Below are 20,292 nucleotides of genomic sequence, written 5' to 3' on the forward strand. Positions count from 1 at the left end.
TCAGAGGTACATAGTGTACGTTTCACAACTAGCAGTGAGTGTGTTGGGCTCTGCTGTTGCGTAGTTCAGCAATGTCTCATGGCTTGGTCATCTACGCTGTTGGGGCAAGTTTTTTGTCATATAGTCGCGTTTGTCTGTGTGTGCAAGCCATCTCACCCCGCAGAATCGCACACACCTACCCTGTCTAAACCACATACTGATTAGTATCAGCAGCATTACAACTCATAACTTAACTTTGCCCAGTGTCATGTATATTGTCTCTCTTTGCAGGCCTGTCTAGTGTTCTACTCAAGCAGTCCAGGGCGTCTTTAGCCAGAGTGTATGTCAGATGAGCCCGGGGGTAGAAGTGGACGGTGTCGCTGAGGGCTGTATCCATCTCCCAGCCAATCCAAGCCTTCGCCTATGCCCCACCCCATCATTGCCACGGTTCCCCGTGGAACACTGTGGTGGAGCAAGGAGCTGCTTATTCAACTTTAAATTGTTTGTCCCTAATCTAGCCTTTAGAAGCTGGAGACCACCTCCCCGCACCCTGCACAGGTCTGCAAATTTGTCGTCTGCGGAGACCTCTGCAGTCCTCCGTGCAGAGCGCCTCTCCTTCAGCCACTGCCCAGGTTCCCACTTCAGCTCGCCCTCTGCTATGAGGGGACTTCATTGACAGGCAATATCCCTGTGTGCTATTCCCAGAGCCAAATCTAGGAATCTGTTACCCACCTTTTGTGCAGGCCACTTTTTATTTAACCCAAGGAGGCAGACCTCCACTGTATGCAATCACTCATGATTGAGAGTGCATTTGCAACCAGAAATGTTATGATCGGGCAATTCCAAACCATGTGCTGGGAATCTCCATCAATTTGGGCTCATTCAGGGCAGCTCAGGTCAGTAGTCTGCAACATCACATGAAGTCTATGAGGAGTGAGGTATGTGCAGTGGATATAGTTGAATTGTGCATATTTGGATCTAATGTTGCCTGTGGAGGAGTAAGTGCATTTCAGTGTTTACGCCAATTCCTTTCCTCACAGAGACCTGCCAATATTGGCCTCTCATCTAGTCTTGAGGTACATTAAGTCATGCGTCCGCATGAACCGTGCCGATTTGTAGCACCAGGATACCAAGTGTCTGCCCCCGCCAAACATTAATATGGTTTAAAAGAGCTCATGCAAAAATGGCTCAGGCTCAAGAGCCCCCAAACAACTGGCTCACAGCCTGGGTTAGTGCCCCTTATGTCATAAACTGGGTACCTGGTAAGCCATCTTCCATCACAATGTGCCGAAGGGCCAGACAGAGCCCTCAGAATAGCAGTCTCCCACAGTTTCCACAGCCGCCGCTGTCCACTGTGACATTCACTGAGCAGTAAAGTAACCCCCTAGAGTGGTTGTCCAACACACCAGAAGCACTGCCGAGGCATAGGGGACAGCTGATCCCATATGTTGGTAAGTACTCCCGAACACCTAAGGACCAAACACAAAAGTTTAGGCTAATGGGCTGGAGTGAGTTTCACCCCCATAAGTAGAGCCAGCAACGTTCTTCCCTTCTTGGGTCTCCAAATTCCTCTGGACCTCCCGGCAGCCCCCAGATCTCTTCTCTCGATGAGGGTCTCTGCAGTAAATGCAGCAACATTCGGGGGCATTACCCATACCATATCAATTCTCTGATAAGATGGGCTGCTCTGTCAGCGGGGTTCTTAGTGGTGCACCATCCTTTCTCCAGTTGGTGGCAGTTGCGCTTGGTGATCCTGAGTTCTGGGGTGTACCAGCTGGCATGTTTGGAGGTCTTGTTGGAATTTGCAGGTCTCAGTGGGGCGTATGGGTAAACACTGCTTCAAGCTGATTTGTTTTTTTGTGCAATCCAGAATGAAATGTCCTCCCCTCTAATGGGAATTTTACCCGTGACTGCATTGATCGTCTGTGGCTGATGACCAGTGTAGCCAATCGTGGTTGTACAGCTTGAGCAGTCATTGCAGAATTTACTGTCATTGTTCGCATGATGAACTGTGTTGAACATCTGAATATTCTGACTAGGCCTGCGTACAAGGTACGTAGTTGTGATGTTGTCAGGGTTGCTAGGTTTGGTAATGCTGTGTACCGGAATAAGACTGGCCATGTTGCTACTTTATTGCTAAGGGGACCGAGTCTAACTACAGCTGTGGTATGTGGTAGGGCACCTTCAAACCAATTTTGGTGTTCTTGGTATGTCCGTGTTATTTCTAGTGCTTCGTAAACTGTGTTATTATGAACTGCACCTGCAGTGTAAGCATGAAAAAGTTGTGATCGTTCATTTTCTGCTGGGAATGTAACTCATGAATAGAATACCTCTGTCCTAAGTGCTTCATGGGCCTCAACCACAACGGTAAGGTCACCACCCACAAGGGGCCGTCTACGTTGTTGGAGCGCTTGGGTAACTGCATGCCTGCAGTTCTCCAATATGTTTATTGCTCTGTCTTCCGACATCTAGTCTTTGGCTTGGATGGTGCAAGTTGGTTTTCTTCAAAAAAGACACTCGGTGACTCCGCCCTTAGTTGGGAACGCACCAACTCCATTGTTAGATGGGTTTTCTCTGCCATCGGATCCAGGCACGTAATGGTGGGGCTCTTGGAGTTGACATGTTCCACATTCCTTGCTTCGTCGAATGCACTCAAATCTTCCAACCCAGTCATTCCTCAGTATCTAAGGTTATTTCCCCTCAGCTCTGAAATGCTGTGGAAATCATCACCAAATCTCGGGGCTCCGCACTATCTCCTTGATCAACTTCAAAGAATTAAGAGGCATTGAAGGCGATAAATCAGTTGTCCATCAGGAAATGCCCTAAATGCCACTGCAAGTATGCCTAGGCTGACTTCCACAGGGTTGGTAATCTGTTTCTCTCCGGGTCACAAGGACGCGAGTGCGCCTTCTGCCTGTTATTTGGTGCAAGAAGACCTTTCTACTCCACAGAGACAGATACTGGGCGAACATCAGGACGCAGCGGCAGTCAACAGATGATATGCTGAACCTGCTTGGCACCAAAGAAGGAGGCAAATCATTGAGCACCCTTCCTCATCAGCCCAGCTCAGATGTCATTGACTCTGGCACCACTGAGCTGAAAAGAACAGGAAGGGGAAGGTGGTACATTCGCCTCAACTGGCAGCAGCCCTCGCACAGAGTTGGCACAGAGAGACGTGAGTATGGCAGAACTCTGTGTTAACCACAAACCTCACAAGAGGCACACCAAGGCAGGGAACCACTCCCTAGAGAGTCAGGCATCATCAAGTCCTGTGTGTAAGACACTGCCATGTGCAGGTCCTCAGCCACCTTCGGGCTCTGGCAGCACCGAGGAAAGGCATCAGCAAATACCCTCGACCACCATTGGCCCTCTGTCACCAATAAGCCAAGGCACCCTTTAATGCCCAAGGCCCCATCGATTATCTTTGCTGCATTCAGCACCGAATAATGAGTCAGTGCTGACCACCTTCCACATCCAACTCCGACAACACCAAGCTACAGAGGAGCAGATGAAAAATAGAAACGCGTTCGCATCCATCCCTCAACTGGGAAGATTTCTTTAAGGAGGCTGGCTTTCGAGGACATTTCTTTAGAGCCTTTATTGCCTCCTAAAAGGCGTATAATGTGGCTGCCATCCCTCCTGCCCTCCTCCTTAAGTTCCACCTCCTCCCCATTACCTGCCCCTCATCTTCCTCCACCTACTTTACCTCCGTCTCCATCAGCATCGCTCCTCTAGATTCTCCACAAGCGTCTCCATGGTCATAGCCCCCCGATGGTCCACATTTCTACCCACGTCCCACAGACTATCCATGGGAAGATTATGATGTGGAGCCCCCTGGTGATCTAGGTCTAGAGCCAGTCCCACTAGGGGCTTCTCCCCCAGATGACTCTGTGGCTTATCGTGGGATGTATCGAAGGGGCTGCCACATAGCACAGGGTAGACAAGCGCACTATACCTGAGGAAGACTTCCCCCTTGGAGACGCTGCCTAGGGCAGAATGCTATATACAGCCCCTACCCCATGTTAAAGGGCAAGTACAAGTCTCCTCCTGCCATTTTGAAAGAGCCTGCTAAAACACTGGTGTTTGCACACAGTGGGTCATATCTAGGGTGGAGAAAAGCTCAAACCACCTCCCTCAGATCCATGGACACATTCCCCTCAGACTCACTAATAGTGCCTATAGCCCTTATACATGCTGCTGCTAAAGCTGCAGGCGATCCCCCTACCGCCTGATAAAGAGAGTTAAAAAAGTTGTTGCTGCAGGCGAGAGATGGTAGTGGTAGTGCAGCAAAGCACTGGTATATTCCAATTGCATCAGTTCCTATCATGCATTGTTAGGGTTCAGTAGGAGGAAATGGAGGACCTGTTGCAGCACCTCCCCAAGCAGCTTAGGATGAAAGGGGAGAAAGTTATATCAAAGGGTATCTGCTTCTCCAGTGCCACTGCGCAATGCACCCATGATGCCACTGACATGGCGGCTAGAGGAGTAAATGCCTTGATCGCCCTTCGCAATCACTTGTGGTTACACGTCTCCGGCTTTAAGCCCGAAGTCCAACCACGTCTCAGTGACCTAAGTTTCGATGCAGAGCATCTCTTCCGCCCTCAGGCATATGAGATGCTGGAGAAAATGTAAAATAAGCACTGATAACGCCAAATGTATAGGTGCCCTCAAACATCATCAACCAGGTGCTTCTTTGACAAACAATAACATAGAGGGGGAGCCAGGGCCACGCCTCTTGAACATCTGCACTCTTGAGGAGGCAGAGGTTGCACATATGGGTACTACCTGCTTCACAACTCCAACAAGGGTAGAGGTAGAGGTTCTCCAGCCAAGGGGCCCTCCATCTCTAAACATTCACTTGCCACACACACCCCCATCACACATCACATGTTGAGGGCAGATTGGGAGGAAATCACCACAGACTGGAGCTAGTTTCAACCATACCAAACATTCAGCCCTGTGCACACACCCCAAGTGCAGAGCACCCCCCCTTCTAGAGGAGGAGGTACCCACCCACCCTCTCAAAAGGGCCAGAACCAGTGCCCTTGCAACACCCGGGCAAAGCGGTTTACTCCCTACACTTCCTAATCCTCAAAAAGGAAGTCTCCCACAGACCAGTCCTGTGTCTCAGACCCCTCAACAAATACATCCTCTCAGGACCTTTTCCTATGACAGCACTACAGAATGTTATCCCCTACTACAGCAAGGCGACTTCATGACCACACTAAACCTGGAAGCCTACTTTCAAATGGCCATCGACCTGGCGCACTGCGCTACCTGCGACTCGTGGTTATTGCCCACACTACCACTTGGAAGGTGGGTGTTCGGGGCATATGAGCTGCAGATTGTACACTATGCATTCGATCGCCACCTGGTGTTGGGCTCGGATGATTGCAGGTTGTTGTCTTCTTGGAAGAAGTCTTTGTAGTCACAAGATAGGTGACTCCTCCCTTGGACAAATCTGCGCATGGGCATCGGCTCCATCCTTGGATTGTTTTTTTTCCGCCACTGGGTTTGGATGAAAGTTTCTCTGCTCCGGCTAGAAAAACACTTTTCAGCAACTTCGAAGCGCAGAACTCACACAAACTTCCAACAACTCCCTTCAACATCGACTACAATACTTTTCGACGCCATCAGTTCCATTTCGGACATTGACGCGGGCCGTTGGGCCTACCGACGCCGTGCGGCCTACACCACATGGAAAGAACTCCGTTCAAGAGATGCATGGTATATCAAGCAAAGTTTCCACATAGCGACCACCACGAGGTCTGCAACCTCTGTCTATCGCCGGAACATGACGAGTCGACCTGCACAGCTTGTGCATCCTTCCGATTGAAGAAAAACATCCGGGATCGGAGAGCACGTTGACACAAAATGAGGAGATCAACTCCAGTACCGAAAGACATCTTCGACGAAGAGGTTCCCCTCGTTCCCGAAGAAAACTTACCTGATCTCCAGATCGTATCAGAGGCAGACGACTCAGATGACTCCATTCCATCGGGTCAGCGCGTGAGTACTACTGCCCCTGCACCACATATTCTTCCCAAACGAAGGCAAAGGTCAGCACTCCGCCCAAAGTGCCCAGTCGAGGCCAAATACCTGCTTCGAAAGCCCCGCTTTCCAGCCCGGCTCCGAAGAAACCAACTAAGCCTTCTAGTGCCTCAACACCGAGCAAGCCTCTTCCATGGGCACCACAAAATAAAGATGCCTCGGCGCCGAAGCCAAAAGACCATTCCACACCGAAGCCAAAAGACCCTTCGGCACCGAAGCCAAAAGACCCGTCGGCATCGAAGCCTAAACCAGTACCTGCACCGAAACATAAAGACGTACCGAAACCAAAAGAAGCACCGGCTCCGAAGCCGTCTACTTCTACAGCTTCGACGCCGTAGAACTCAAAGCCTGATTCCAAGTTGCCCAAATCCTCGAACATGCCTACAAAGCCGAAAACAACACCTTCGGCACCAAAAACTATGCCACAGGATGTTATAACACCTCCCAAGGCTAAAGACACACGACAACCTCCTCTGTAACTGATAAAATTGACGCCCAAGAAGGTTGTAGAGGAGGAAGAACATTTTAGACCAGATCCTTGACAAAAGAAGATCTACATAGACCCAAAAACAGATCATGTAGATGCTACACCTCACAAGAAGAGACCAGCAGATGCACCACCCACACCTGTGGTTCCTGCCAAAAAGGACTGTGCAACATCTCCTATGCACCCTTCCTCTCCTATACCTTTCTTTCCTTCTTCTCCTGTTCCTCCTCACATATCACCTCAAATCTCTTCTGTACATTCTCCATTATCATCACATTCCCCACAGCAGAATGATGATTAATACAATGTGGGTGGAGGGGAGGACATGCAAGACCATGATTCATACCATGTAGATGAGGGTGTATGGGATTTTTCAAACCCAAAAAATGTGCCTATATGGGACTTTACAAACCCACAGAATGTGCCTGACATTCCTGAACCGCAGTCATACCCATCAAAGCCTTCCCCTCCAGAAGATACCATTGGTTTTGGTCAGCTGTTAAACAGAGATGCTGTTTACCATGGAGTCCAGTCCCTATGCATTCCGATAGCATAGAAGAGGATTTTCTCCTAGATACCTTTGAGCAGTCTCAGCGGTCTGCTCAAATTCTTCCCATGATCAAGGGGGTTATAAAACACGCTCCAGAGGTATTTAAAGACCCTGTAGGCTCTAGAATATTAAACCCTAGAATCGAGAAAAAATATAGACCAGCACCCACAGATCCCGTCTACATTAAAGGACATCTGCCACTAGACTCATTAGTTGTGGCCAATGCTAGGAAGAGGGCAAACTCTCAAACTTCTGGCGAAGCACCCCCACCTGACAAAGAATCAAAAGTAATTGACGGGTCAGGTAAGAGAATAGCTGCACAAGCTACAAACATCTGGCGTATAGCAAATACACAAGCCCTCCTCTTGTTACGATAGGGCTCATTATGACCAATTAGAAAAACTACTTGAGCACCTACTAGATCAGTACAAAGATCAAGCAAATGACCTTATACAGGAAGGCAAGTTAATATCCAATGCCTCAATAAAATGTGCGCTAGATGTTACAGACACAGCATCTAGAGCTGTAAACACCAGTGTCATACTCAGGAGACATGCGTGGTTACGCATTTCAGGGTTTAAACAAGAAGTGCAAACCACCATTTTAAACCAACCATTTAATCAGAACCAGTTATTTGGCCCAGAAGTAGACACTACACTGGAAAAAATGAAGAAAGATACCGACACCGCAAAGTCTATGGGGGCTTTACAGTTCACACCAGCTAGAGGCTCCTTTGGTCGCTCCTCTTACAGAGGAGGCTCCAAACAAACTGGAGCAGACACTACAACATCTTTCAAATCCCAAACATCCTCTAACAAGGGATACTTTAGAGGAGGATACAGAGGCAATAATAACAAAGGAATAGGTCACGGTAACAATAACAACCGATCCTCTTCCGCCACAAAACAGTGACTTCCCTTTGCTCCCCCCACAGCATTCCACTCCTGGAGGGGGCAGATTAACATTGTTCCTACCTGTCTGGAACTCCATTACAACAGACAAGTGGGTAAGACAGACTATCCAACATGGCTACTGCCTAGAACTTACAGCAACCCCTCCAACCATACCTCCCAGGCAGCGTCCAATGTCTACAGACCATCTGACTCTGCTTCAACAGGAGGTTCTATCACTTCTACAAAAAGATGCTATTCAGATAGTTCCTTTAGAAGAACGAGGAACAGGGGTTTACTCGCTGTACTTTCTAATTCCCAAAAAGGACGGAACACTAAGGCCAATTCTCGACCTCAGGCCCCTCAATCATTACATACAATCAGATCATTTTCATATGATCACTCTACAACAAGTGCTTCCACTGCTGCAACAAGGCGATTTCCTTACAACACTAGATCTAAAGGACGCCTACTTCCATATCCCCATACATCCTGCTCACAGAAAGTATCTACTGTTTGTACTAGGAGGACAACACTATCAGTTCAAAGTCCTTCCATTCGGAGTGACAACTGCACCGTAAGTATTCACAAAGTGCCTAGCAGTGGTAGCAGCACATCTCAGAAGACAACAAATACATGTCTTCCCTTATCTGGACGACTGGCTCATAAAAGCCAAGTCATTCAATCAGTGTGTCCAACACACACATCAGACAATTCAAACATTGCACGACTTAGGGTTTACAATAAACTACACCAAGTCGTACCTGCAGCCTTCGCATGTACATCAGTATCTAGGGGCTACAATAAACACGTCTACAGCTCTAGCATGTCCCAGTCCAGCCAGGATACAGAGCATTCAAGCCTTAGTCACAGCCTTTCAATACCAACAATCTCTGCAAGCCAGGGTGTTCATGAGACTAATAGGCATGATGGCACCTTGCATCTTCATAGAACCACACGCACGATTGCAAATGCGCCCATTACAAGAATGCCTAGCACAACAGTGGAACCAAGCTCAAGGTCAACTAACAGACCTGGTGTTGGTAGACAGCCACACGCATCGCTCTCTGCAGTGGTGGAACACCAAAAACTTGACAAAGGGGCGGCCGTTCCTCGAGCCTGTTCCACAAGTAGTGCTCACAACAGACGCATCCCTCACAGGATGGGGAGCCCATCTCTTACATCACACAACTCAGGGCCAATGGACAAAACCAACAAAAACTGCTCCATATCAACCATCTAGAGCTGCTAGCAATATTCTTAGCACTCAAGACTTTTCAACTTCAAGTACAAAACAAAGCTGTCCTAATCTGGACGGACAATATGACAGCCATGTACTATATACAAAAACAGGGGGGAACACACTCTCTGCAACTGTCCCAACTTGCACAGAACATTTGGAGATGGGCCATTCCTCAAAACATTTATCTGTTAGCGGAACACCTTCCAGGAGTTCACAATCAGATAGCAGATCTGTTAATTCGGCAGTCACAACAGATTCACGAATGGGAACTACATCCAAAAGTTCCTCAGCCATTCTTCCAAAGGTGGGGGCACCCACACATAGATCTGTTTGCCACACACGGAAATGCAAAATGCCCAGCCTTCGCCTCCAGGTTTCCACACCCACTGTCCGAAGGCAATGCGATGTGGATGAACTGGTCAGGCAGATTTGCGTACGCTTTTCCGCCTCTCCCACTCATTCCATTAGTAGTGCGCAAGCGCAGACAACAGTCTCTCACACTGATTCTAGTAGCTCCCACATGGGCACGTCAACCGTGGTTCACCACACTACTAGATCTCTCTCTAGTTCCACATCAAAAGCTACGGCTCACACCCTCCCTGTTAACACAGAACCATGGAGAAATCAGACACCCAGACCCAAACCAACTGAAATTGGCGATCTGGCTCCTGAAGTCTTAGAGTTTGGTTATCTAAACCTACCACCAGATTGTATGAACATCATTAAAGAGGCTAGAAGACCCACTACCAGAGCATGTTATGCCGCTAAATGGAAACGATTTGCCATTTATTGCAACAATAACCAAATTGATCCCCTGGATGCTTCCATCCAAAATATTAACTGTTACCTTTTACATTTACAAAGGTCTAATTTGGCATACTCTTTCAAACGCCTGCACCTTGCAGCAATTGCAAAACAGGCAACATCTGTCTCTCTTCAGAGTTCCTGCAATCAAAGCATTCATGGAAGGATTAAAAAGAATAATCACACCCAGATTGCCACCTTCTCCTGTGTGGAACCTGAATCTTGTCCTTACAAGACTCATGGGGCCCCCTTTCGAGCCGCTACATAAATGTGAACTGCAATTCCTAACATGGAAAACGGCTTTCCTTGTTGCCATTACTTCTCTCAGAAGAGTAAGTGAGATACAAGCTTTCACTATACAAGAACCATTTTTTCAAATACATCCTAACAAAGTGGTTCGTAGATCTAATCCAAAATTTCTTCCAAAGGTTATCTCTCCTTTTCACCTAAATCAATCCGTAGAGTTACCGGTGTTTTTCCAAAACCCAGACTCTGTAGCGGAAAGGGCTTTACACACATTAGATGTTAAGAGGGCTCTCCTATACTATATAGATAGAACTAAATCCTTTCGAAAGACAAAACAACTGTTTGTATCTTTCTCTCCTCCACACAAAGGCAACCCCATCTCAAAGGGTGGGATTGCAAGGTGGATTGTAAAGTGTATACAAATATGCTATATTAAAGCTAAACGTACATTAACAGTTCCTCCTAGAGCACACTCCACTCGCAAACTAGGAGCCTCTATGGCTTTCTTAGGAAACATACCCCTAGAGGACATAGGCAAGGCAGCAACATGGTCTACACCACACACATTCACCAAACACTATTGTGTTGATGTGCAAGCCAAACAGCATGCTGCAGTAGGCCAGGCTGTCCTTAGAACTCTCTTGCAAACTACTGCAACAGACACAGCTGACCACCGCTACGGGAGACACTGCTGCACAATCGTTGCTAAGTGTACAATCTGCAGCTCCTATGCCTCGAACGGAAAATGCTACTTACCAGTATGCATCTGTTCTTGGCATGTAGAGCTGCAGAGTTGTACACGCCCTCCTGCCTCCCCACGACTTGTATCCGTTCCAGCTTTTCATCTTACTTAGATGCACACGCATGGACATCCTTTCTCTTTACTTATACTAGCTCCATCATTTCCCATCATGGCGAAAAACAATCTAAGGATGGAGCCGATGCCCATGCCCAGTATTGTCCAAGGGAGGAGTCACCTATCTCGTGACTACAAAGACTTCTTCCAAGACAACAACCTGCAATCATCCGAGCCCAACACCAGGTGGCGATCTAAAGCATAGTGTACAACTCTGCAGCTTTACATGCCAAGAACAGATGCATACTGGTAAGTAGCATTTTCCTTTTTTCTGGGTTACCACAGTCCAAAGACTGTTCACAAAATTTCATAACAGTCGTAGTCACTCACCTCAGAAGGGGAGGCACCTGTGTCTTCCTCTATTCAGTAGATTGGTTGACCAAGAGTGCAGGCGGGCGGCATCTGCCATCTTCCTGCTCCACAGTTTGGGATTTACAGTAAGTGCCACCAAGTCTCACCTCTAATCCCTACAGATTCAGTCCTTTCTAGCATCAGTTCTCTATGCCATTATCGGCAAAAGATACCCCAACCATGCAAGAGTGCTAGATTTCCAGCAACTGCGACCTCTTGTTCAGTAAAACATTAATCTTCTAGTCAGCGCAGTGATGCGCCTCCTAGGGATGAGGGCTTCTTTCTTGCTCGTAGTTCCCCGTGTCAAGATTCCACATTCGCCCATTGCAGGACGCGCCTCTCCACACAACGGTCACAAGCAGAGGGCCACTTGGGGGATCCAGTGTTGGTAAAGGCCAGTACCCATCGCGCTCTGCAGTGGTGGAGTGGCAGCAATCTGGTGCAGGGCAGGCCCTACGTGGATCCCATGAACCATGGAGGCATCCCTCTTTGGCTGGGTGCACTTCTCTCACATCCATGGTCTGTGGTCACCCTAGCAACAGGGGTTCTATATCAACAGCCAAGCTCTCAAAACCCTCTGTCAGGACATTCATGGCAAAGTAGTGCTAGTAAAAAGAGACCACATTACCCCCAGGTATTACTCACAGTAACAGAGTGGGACTCATTTACAACAGCTTCCAGCACTGGCTCAAAACATTTGGCACTAGGCAATTAAGTTTCGAATAAACCTCCTGGCAGAGCACAAGTGGACAATGGCTTTGCAGAACTGCTCAGCAGGGCACATCCACAAGCCCATAAGTGGACACTTTACACCCAAGTCCTTCTGCAGTACTTCTGATGTTAGGGTCTCCACAAATAGACCTGTTTGCCACCTACTAAAATGCAAAATAGCATAGCTTTCCCCACCCACACCCCATGGGCAAAGACCTATGGATAAATTGGCCTACGCTTTTCCTAAACGTAAGGAAGCTACAGCAAACCTCCGTCAATCTTATCCTGGTAGCACCTGCGTGGGCCAGGCAACCATGGTTCCCAGTGCTACTCGAGTTGTCTGTTATTCCTCATGAGAAGCTTCCCCATAGCCTGGTCCTTCTCACTCAGAAGCTGACAAGGATCAGACATCCAGACCCCAGGAAACTCAGTGCAGTAATTTGGCAGTTTGCTTATCTAAGTCTACCTCAAGAATGTATGGATATCTTAAAAGAAGTTGTCAGGCCTACTGCTCGAGCCTGCTGTGGCACAAAGTGGGAAACTTTGCCCATAATACAGTTCCAAGCATTTAGATCCCCAAACCATCCGTCCAAGTCGATGTCTGTTCCCTTACAAATACATCTTGCTGCTATTCCTGCATAAAAGGGAGCATTATTCAACCTTTTTATAATTCCAATCATTAAAGGTTTCATGGGAGGCCTTAAAAGGGTTATCCCACCCCGAGCACCACCCACCCCTCTCTGGAACGTTAACAGAGTTCTTGCAAGACTCTCGGGTTCCATATTTGAGCCGCTACATTCTTGCCCTTTGCTGTTCCTCTCTTGGAAAGTAGCTTTTCTTACAGCGAACACCTCACTAAGACGCATCCGTGATCTCCAGGCTCTCACTTTACAAAAGCCTTTGTCCGTGTTCATGCAAACAGGGTCGTCCTTAGGACCAACCCTAAGTTTCTTTCCAGGGTTGTGTCACCTATCCATATTAAGCAGACAATAGACGGAAGCGTGAGTGATATCCCACTACACCTCGCCATTCTCTGGACCTTAAACATGGTGCGCGTTCGAGCCATTGTAGACCATTCCATTCACCACTTGACACCTTGGGTTTCTTTGTCTTACATACAAATCCTCTGCACACTTTAAAAGTAAATACATAAAGTTATATAAAATATCACAATGATGCTTGTCTTTTTATTTTCAGATGTCTTTAATTCAAGATCTTTAAGCCTTCTTAGCCAACATTTGTTTCATCCCTGTTACAGGGAATTACCCCGCGACTTCTTCAGGGCTGAGGTCAGTGTCAAGTAGCCTCTCAGTTCTGGTGATAATTCCAACCCAGAAGAGGTTCCTATAAGTTCTGCTTCTGGAGAGGTAGACTAATTTGTCTTGTGTCGGGAAAGCTAAATATGCTTCCAAATGTAAGGGAGTTTCTTTTAGAAGAGCTGCCCCATCCGGCAGTATTAGGTAGAGCCCTTCGGATCTCCAGGCCGTTGCCTGTTCGCCGTGCAAATCAGCAGTCTGCGACAGCGACGAAACACGTGTTTTGGTTAAGAAGGCTTAAAGATCTTGAATTAAAGACATCTGACAATATAAAGACGAGCATCATTGTGATATTTTATGTAACTTTATGTATTTACTTTTGAACGTGTGCAGAGGATTTGTGTGTGTATATATAAATATATATATATATATATATATATATATATATATATATATATATATATATATATATATATATATATATATACCATACCATACCATAAGTGGTCTGCTGGCCACACACGTGGGGATCTGGTTGTTTTTCCCTACCTTATGCACCCTGCCAGATTACCCACCATAACTGATTTGTACTTGTGATAGACCTTAGAGCGCCATTTTGCCTATTGCTGACCACCGACTGAATAACTATTCTTTATTTCCATCACCTCTTCCTCTGGGTTAGTGAAATCCAGGCTCTCACAGTGCAACAACCACATTTACTGGTAAACCACTGCTGGCCATGTACATGTATCTAGAGTGTATTTTCGGGGGAAGTCTCCTTGCCTTTCTTTGTCCCTGGTCCGAAACCAAAAAGGGCGCTGCAGCAGGGGCGGCTCTAGGCTCATGGCGGCCCTGGACAGGGAGCGTAGGTAGGGGGCCCCAGAAGAGGGGGTCCGGGCGGTGCGGAGCCCCCCGGAGCCCCCCGGAGCTCAGGAAGGTGTTTTAATAAAACGTTGAAGTGGAACAGAGCCGGAGTCTGCAAAAAAATCCCTGCCAGGGGCCGCCACGCAAATATGTATCCATCCTCAGAGGATTATTACATTAAGGATATATATTGGCGTGGCGGCCCCTGGGGTTTGGCGGCCCTGTGCAGGTGCACAGCTTGCACCTGCCTAAGGCTGCCCCTGGCTGCAGAGTTTGAAGATTCCACATATGTTGTCTTTTACACCCAGGGTAAAGGCAGTGCATTAGTACATCTAATAATGCATGCAGGATTGCTGAATGGATATGTATAGTATATTAAATATACTATATTCATGATACATGCTATATTATAGTAAGCAGGGTAGAGGGAAGAAGCCTCTCCAGCTTTCATTGTCAATGTGTCACCCCTAAAGCTGTGCCCGCCGCGCATGCACTCCCCTGGATTACTGCGGACACGTGCAGTCAATGTATGGATTATTGTTTGCAACCTCTCACACTTAAACCCTATCCCCCTGCAGCCAGTAGCACTGCTGAAGTCAATGCACCGCGTGTGTGCGACAACAGGCTTGCCCAGCAGGGGGAGCTCTTTACTCACATATAATAAGAGTTTTGGTCAACACCGGTAACAAATACATAGATACATTATTCCTAGACTATCCAGCAGGTGGCAGTATGACGCAAAGCATGTACATTGACTCTTCTCTTACCCAGCGTGTTTAGGTCTCGTAGAGGCGTGGGCTGAAGCAGTGAAGCAGAGATCAGGGACAACATAACCCGATCGAGAGTTTTCTCTGTCCTTGCCACTCGCATGCGGAAGATGTCTTTGTCATGAAAAGTTGATGAAAAGTTGCATGCCGTCTCCTTGTTAGTCCTTTTGGGTAAGTCTGCGTTTAATGAACGTTTTATTGGTCGTGTGGTGAAACGAGCTGGAAAAGTTCATTTTATTTATTTATTTATGCGATTTTCTATAGCGCGAACTTTACCCGAAGGTGTCAGAGCGCTTTACAAAAGCACCAGTTGGAAAACATAAGCATTTAGGATTACATGCGTTAAAAAGAGGATACACGCGGGAAAAATTGCAAATGTACAAGATGTAAAGTCACACAAGGAGGAGATACGAATGGATATACTCTAAGAGTCACGAAGGAATGGTAGAGAGTACAACACTCTACTGCATATACTAGTGATTAGAGTTATCTCTATATTCATAGGGATGGGATACGAATGGATATACTCTAAGAGTCACATAGGAATGGTAGAGAGTACAACACTCTACTGCATATACTAGTGATTAGAGTTATCTCTATATACATAGGGAAGGGATACGGATGGATATACTCTAAGAGTCACATAGGAATGGTAGAGAGTACAAAGGTCTACTGCATATACTAGTGATTAGAGTTATCTCTATATACATAAGGAAGGGATACAAATGGATATACTCTAAGAGTCACGAAGGAATGGTAGAGAGTACAACACTCTACTGCATATACTAGTGATTAGAGTTATCTCTATATACATAGGGAAGGGATAAGGATGGATATACTCTAAGAGTCACATAGGAATGGTAGAGAGTACAAAGGTCTACTGCATATACTAGTGATTAGAGTTATCTCTATATACATAAGGAAGGGATACAAATGGATATACTCTAAGAGTCACGAAGGAATGGTAGAGAGTACAACACTCTACTGCATATACTAGTGATTAGAGTTATCTCTATATACATAGGGAAGGGATACGAATGGATATACTCTAAGAGTCACATAGGAATGGTAGAGAGTACAACACTCTACTGCATATACTAGTGATTAGAGTTATCTCTATATACATAAGGAAGGGATACAAATGGATATACTCTAAGAGTCACGAAGGAATGGTAGAGAGTACAACACTCTACTGCATATACTAGTGATTAGAGTTATCTCTATATACATAGGGAAGGGATACGAATGGATATACTCTAAGAGTCACGAAGGAATGGTAGAGAGTACAACACTCTACTGCATATACTAGTGATTAGAGTTATCTCTATATTCATAGGGATGGGATACGAATGGATATACTCTAAGAGTCACATAGGAATGGTAGAGAGTACAACACTCTACTGCATATACTAGTGATTAGAGTTATCTCTATATACATAGGGAAGGGATAAGGATGGATATACTCTAAGAGTCACATAGGAATGGTAGAGAGTACAAAGGTCTACTGCATATACTAGTGATTAGAGTTATCTCTATATACATAAGGAAGGGATACAAATGGATATACTCTAAGAGTCACATAGGAATGGTAGAGAGTACAACACTCTACTGCATATACTAGTGATTAGAGTTATCTCTATATACATAGGGAAGGGATACGAATGGATATACTCTAAGAGTCACATAGGAATGGTAGAGAGTACAAAGGTCTACTGCATATACTAGTGATTAGAGTTATCTCTATATACATAGGGAAGGGATACGGATGGATATACTCTAAGAGTCACATAGGAATGGTAGAGAGCACAGCGGTCTACTGCATATACCAGTGATTAGAGTTATCTCTATATACATAAGGAAGGGATACGGATGGATATACTCTAAGAGTCACATAGGAATGGTAGAGAGTACAAAGGTCTACTGCATATACTAGTGATTAGAGTTATCTCTATATACATAGGGAAGGGATACGGATGGATATACTCTAAGAGTCACATAGGAATGGTAGAGAGCACAGCGGTCTACTGCATATACCAGTGATTAGAGTTATCTCTATATACATAAGGAAGGGATACGGATGGATATACTCTAAGAGTCACATAGGAATGGTAGAGAGTACAAAGGTCTACTGCATATACCAGTGATTAGAGTTATCTCTATATACATAAGGAAGGGATACGGATGGATATACTCTAAGAGTCACATAGGAATGGTAGAGAGCACAGCGGTCTACTGCATATACCAGTGATTAGAGTTATCTCTATATACATAAGGAAGGGATACGGATGGATATACTCTAAGAGTCACATAGGAATGGTAGAGAGTACAAAGGTCTACTGCATATACTAGTGATTAGAGTTATCTCTATATACATAGGGAAGGGATACGGATGGATATACTCTAAGAGTCACATAGGAATGGTAGAGAGCACAGCGGTCTACTGCATATACCAGTGATTAGAGTTATCTCTATATACATAAGGAAGGGATACGGATGGATATACTCTAAGAGTCACATAGGAATGGTAGAGAGTACAAAGGTCTACGCATATACTAGTGATTAGAGTTATCTCTATATACATAGGGAAGGGATACAAATGGATATACACTAAGAGTCACGAAGGAATGGTAGAGAGCACAACGGTCTACTGTATATAATAGTGATTAGAGTTATCTCTATATACACACATAGTAGATTTCCTCAGACAGAGTTCTCTTAGTTCATTTTGTCGTCCTTTTTTTGAGACTAAATGAATATTTGTTGTGCAGGCTTGTAAGTGGTCTAAGATGTAACTGTGCGAGCTCCGGCGTCGTCCCTCCTAGGCGCGTATTTGCGCACTGACTGACAGTCCTGAGACCATCTCTTTGAAACGACACTCATTCCACTCCGCCAGGCATCCTTTCCCGGCGCATCCCGCTGTCCCACTGTGTGCCCTTCCTCCGCTCCTGCCCCCTGCTGATCTTTCTATACATACTTACATGAGGAACTCGGAGTTACGGTGCACTGTTTCCCCTCACCCCAAAATGTACCGCAGGAAGATTCTTTTTTTTTTGTTGTTTTTTTTTTTGTTTTTTAAGTTCAAGTTTATTGAAACCAAAAACATAGCATAAATACAAAATGTAATACAGTCGATCAACGAGAGGCATAAGAGATATACAAATGTCATTTAAGGAGGTATAATAAAACGGAATCAATAAACACCTATAGCTAAATCATGAAAAAAGAAATAGCAAGGAAGGAAAAAAAGAAAACAAAATAAAAGGGGGAATGGAGCATGACAATTCATAAAACGTAACATTGTATGCAAATAATGAATGTAAGTAAAACAATGTGTGATAGACATCAAGCAATAAATAAACACAGAACTTGTAAATCGAAATAAAAAGAGAAATAAGCAAAATCATGGTGGTTTGTGAACATCATCAGATGGATTTTGGTAATTTCTAAGTGCCCTCGTGCATCTGTGTAGGGTCTGTACCGCACCGATGCGTCTGTCTAGGCGCTATATTAACAGGATTTTCTTCAAAAACTTTCTTTTTACACACGTACTGTGTGGTGTGGTCAGGTATCGGCTGAGATGCCCGTCTGTGATTTCAGAGACAGTTGAGAGACAGACAGTTGTATATCAGTTGAAAAGTGGTCGATTTCTGTGCAAGACTGCATTGCCTCAGATCCTAATTCGTCCACTTGAACAAACCGTGTGATCCTGTGCAAACTATAATCGCTTTCTTTGTACTTAACCTTGCAGAATTCGGAGAGTTCAGTGCTCCAGATATCCACCTTAAATAATAAACTCGGCTGTGTCAACTTGCGTAAAGCGCTACGAAGTCGTTGAAACGGGGTGCGTTGGCGCATTATTGAAGGTACACACACTCCAATGCAGGAGGCGTGTTAATGTGTCACGCACCTCCATCAAACGTGCGCTGTGCTGCGGAGCAGCTGAACTGTCCGCACACATTTACAAAATCACAATGTTGTTAGTTTGCAAACCAAGCTTATATCTTCTCGCCACTGTCGGGTACTGTTTGCAGAAGAGGTTTTCGTTGCTTTAGTGCTGGCTGTTGATGGGACGAACCTTGGCCAATGGATCGCGTTTTAATGAGCGCAGTAGCGTCGAAGCACTGCCAGTAGCAACATTACCCTTTCGCAGCCCACTAGCCATACTTTCATCAACCACTGGAAGATGAAAGGCTGCGCCTGAGCGTAGACGCAGCGACAGGGAGATCGCAAGCAGAATGCAGCAGCAGGTGCAGTAGCCCGCTGAGCTTCAGTGGCTGCGGATCAAAGCGCAGATAGTTCTTCTGACTCTTTCACGCACAATGCCCTCGAACAATGCAAGGGGATGTTTGTTTACAGCGGAGATGTCCTCTCCTGGCACCCGGCTCTGGGCACGGGAAACACAGGCGGGTAGTCAGACACAAAAGGTGCCATCGCCTCTTTGAAAGGAGAACCGCTTTTAATAAAGATTATATAAATATGCCGCTAAAAGGAGCTACTGCAGGCCTCACAAGGAGGTCAGATTTCGTTCTTTAATTTTATGAATTTTGATCCTCTATAGCGCCTGCGCAAGCCAGGCTACTTCTAAGTCCTCATATGTAAAATTCATCTTCAAAAATAATGTGCGCTGTCTTGCTCAGGGATGCATTTTTACCGACCTCACTAGGATGAAGAGCTGAGTTGCACCTACTAATTCACATATCTCAGGAGGCAGAGAGCACAAACGGCTGTTTCCTTATGTCACCTCTTCAGTGCACTCAAACGGAGAGCAGAAACGTGGGCCCAGAGGCCTAACTTCTATTTGTGCAGCAGGTGCAGTGGCACCGGTCTGAGATCCCTGGCGTCATTTAACACTGAAAATTGGTGCTATTTTCCTTGCACCAGGCCCAATGATGTCCACCCTACACTGCCGGCTGCTCCTTTGACCCCTCCCCTCGCCACGGGGCTTCCATCCTTGCTGGGGGCTGCGCTGTCAAGCAAGCTCTCCATTTCTAGCTGACAGCCCTGCAGGGGGCAGAGAGAGAGGCGCTGCTGACACCAAAGCATCCTGAATGAGGGGCTTCATAAGCGCCCCCACCTGTGGACTGACGGGTCAGACGACCTGCATTTATATCATCTGTGTGACATCCCAGCTCACCCCGGACCTCCTGTGAGGGGGTCACTTTAAATAACTTGTATTCAGGGGACACGCACAGCCAGCTCTGCTCAGAGGAATGTGTCCTTTTCTGCGTTATGAAGCT

General features: G+C 46.1%; 1 protein-coding gene across 1 annotated transcript in view; it reads left to right on the forward strand.

Annotated features, from left to right (window-relative positions):
* Window positions 1-20,292, forward strand: part of LOC144828318 (C-type lectin domain family 2 member D-like) — a 99,529-nt gene that overhangs the window by 62,563 nt on the left and 16,674 nt on the right. The window lies entirely within an intron of this gene.

This window comes from Lissotriton helveticus, chromosome 4_1 (assembly GCF_964261635.1).
Source record: "Lissotriton helveticus chromosome 4_1, aLisHel1.1, whole genome shotgun sequence".
NCBI classification, from domain to species: domain Eukaryota; kingdom Metazoa; phylum Chordata; class Amphibia; order Caudata; family Salamandridae; genus Lissotriton; species Lissotriton helveticus.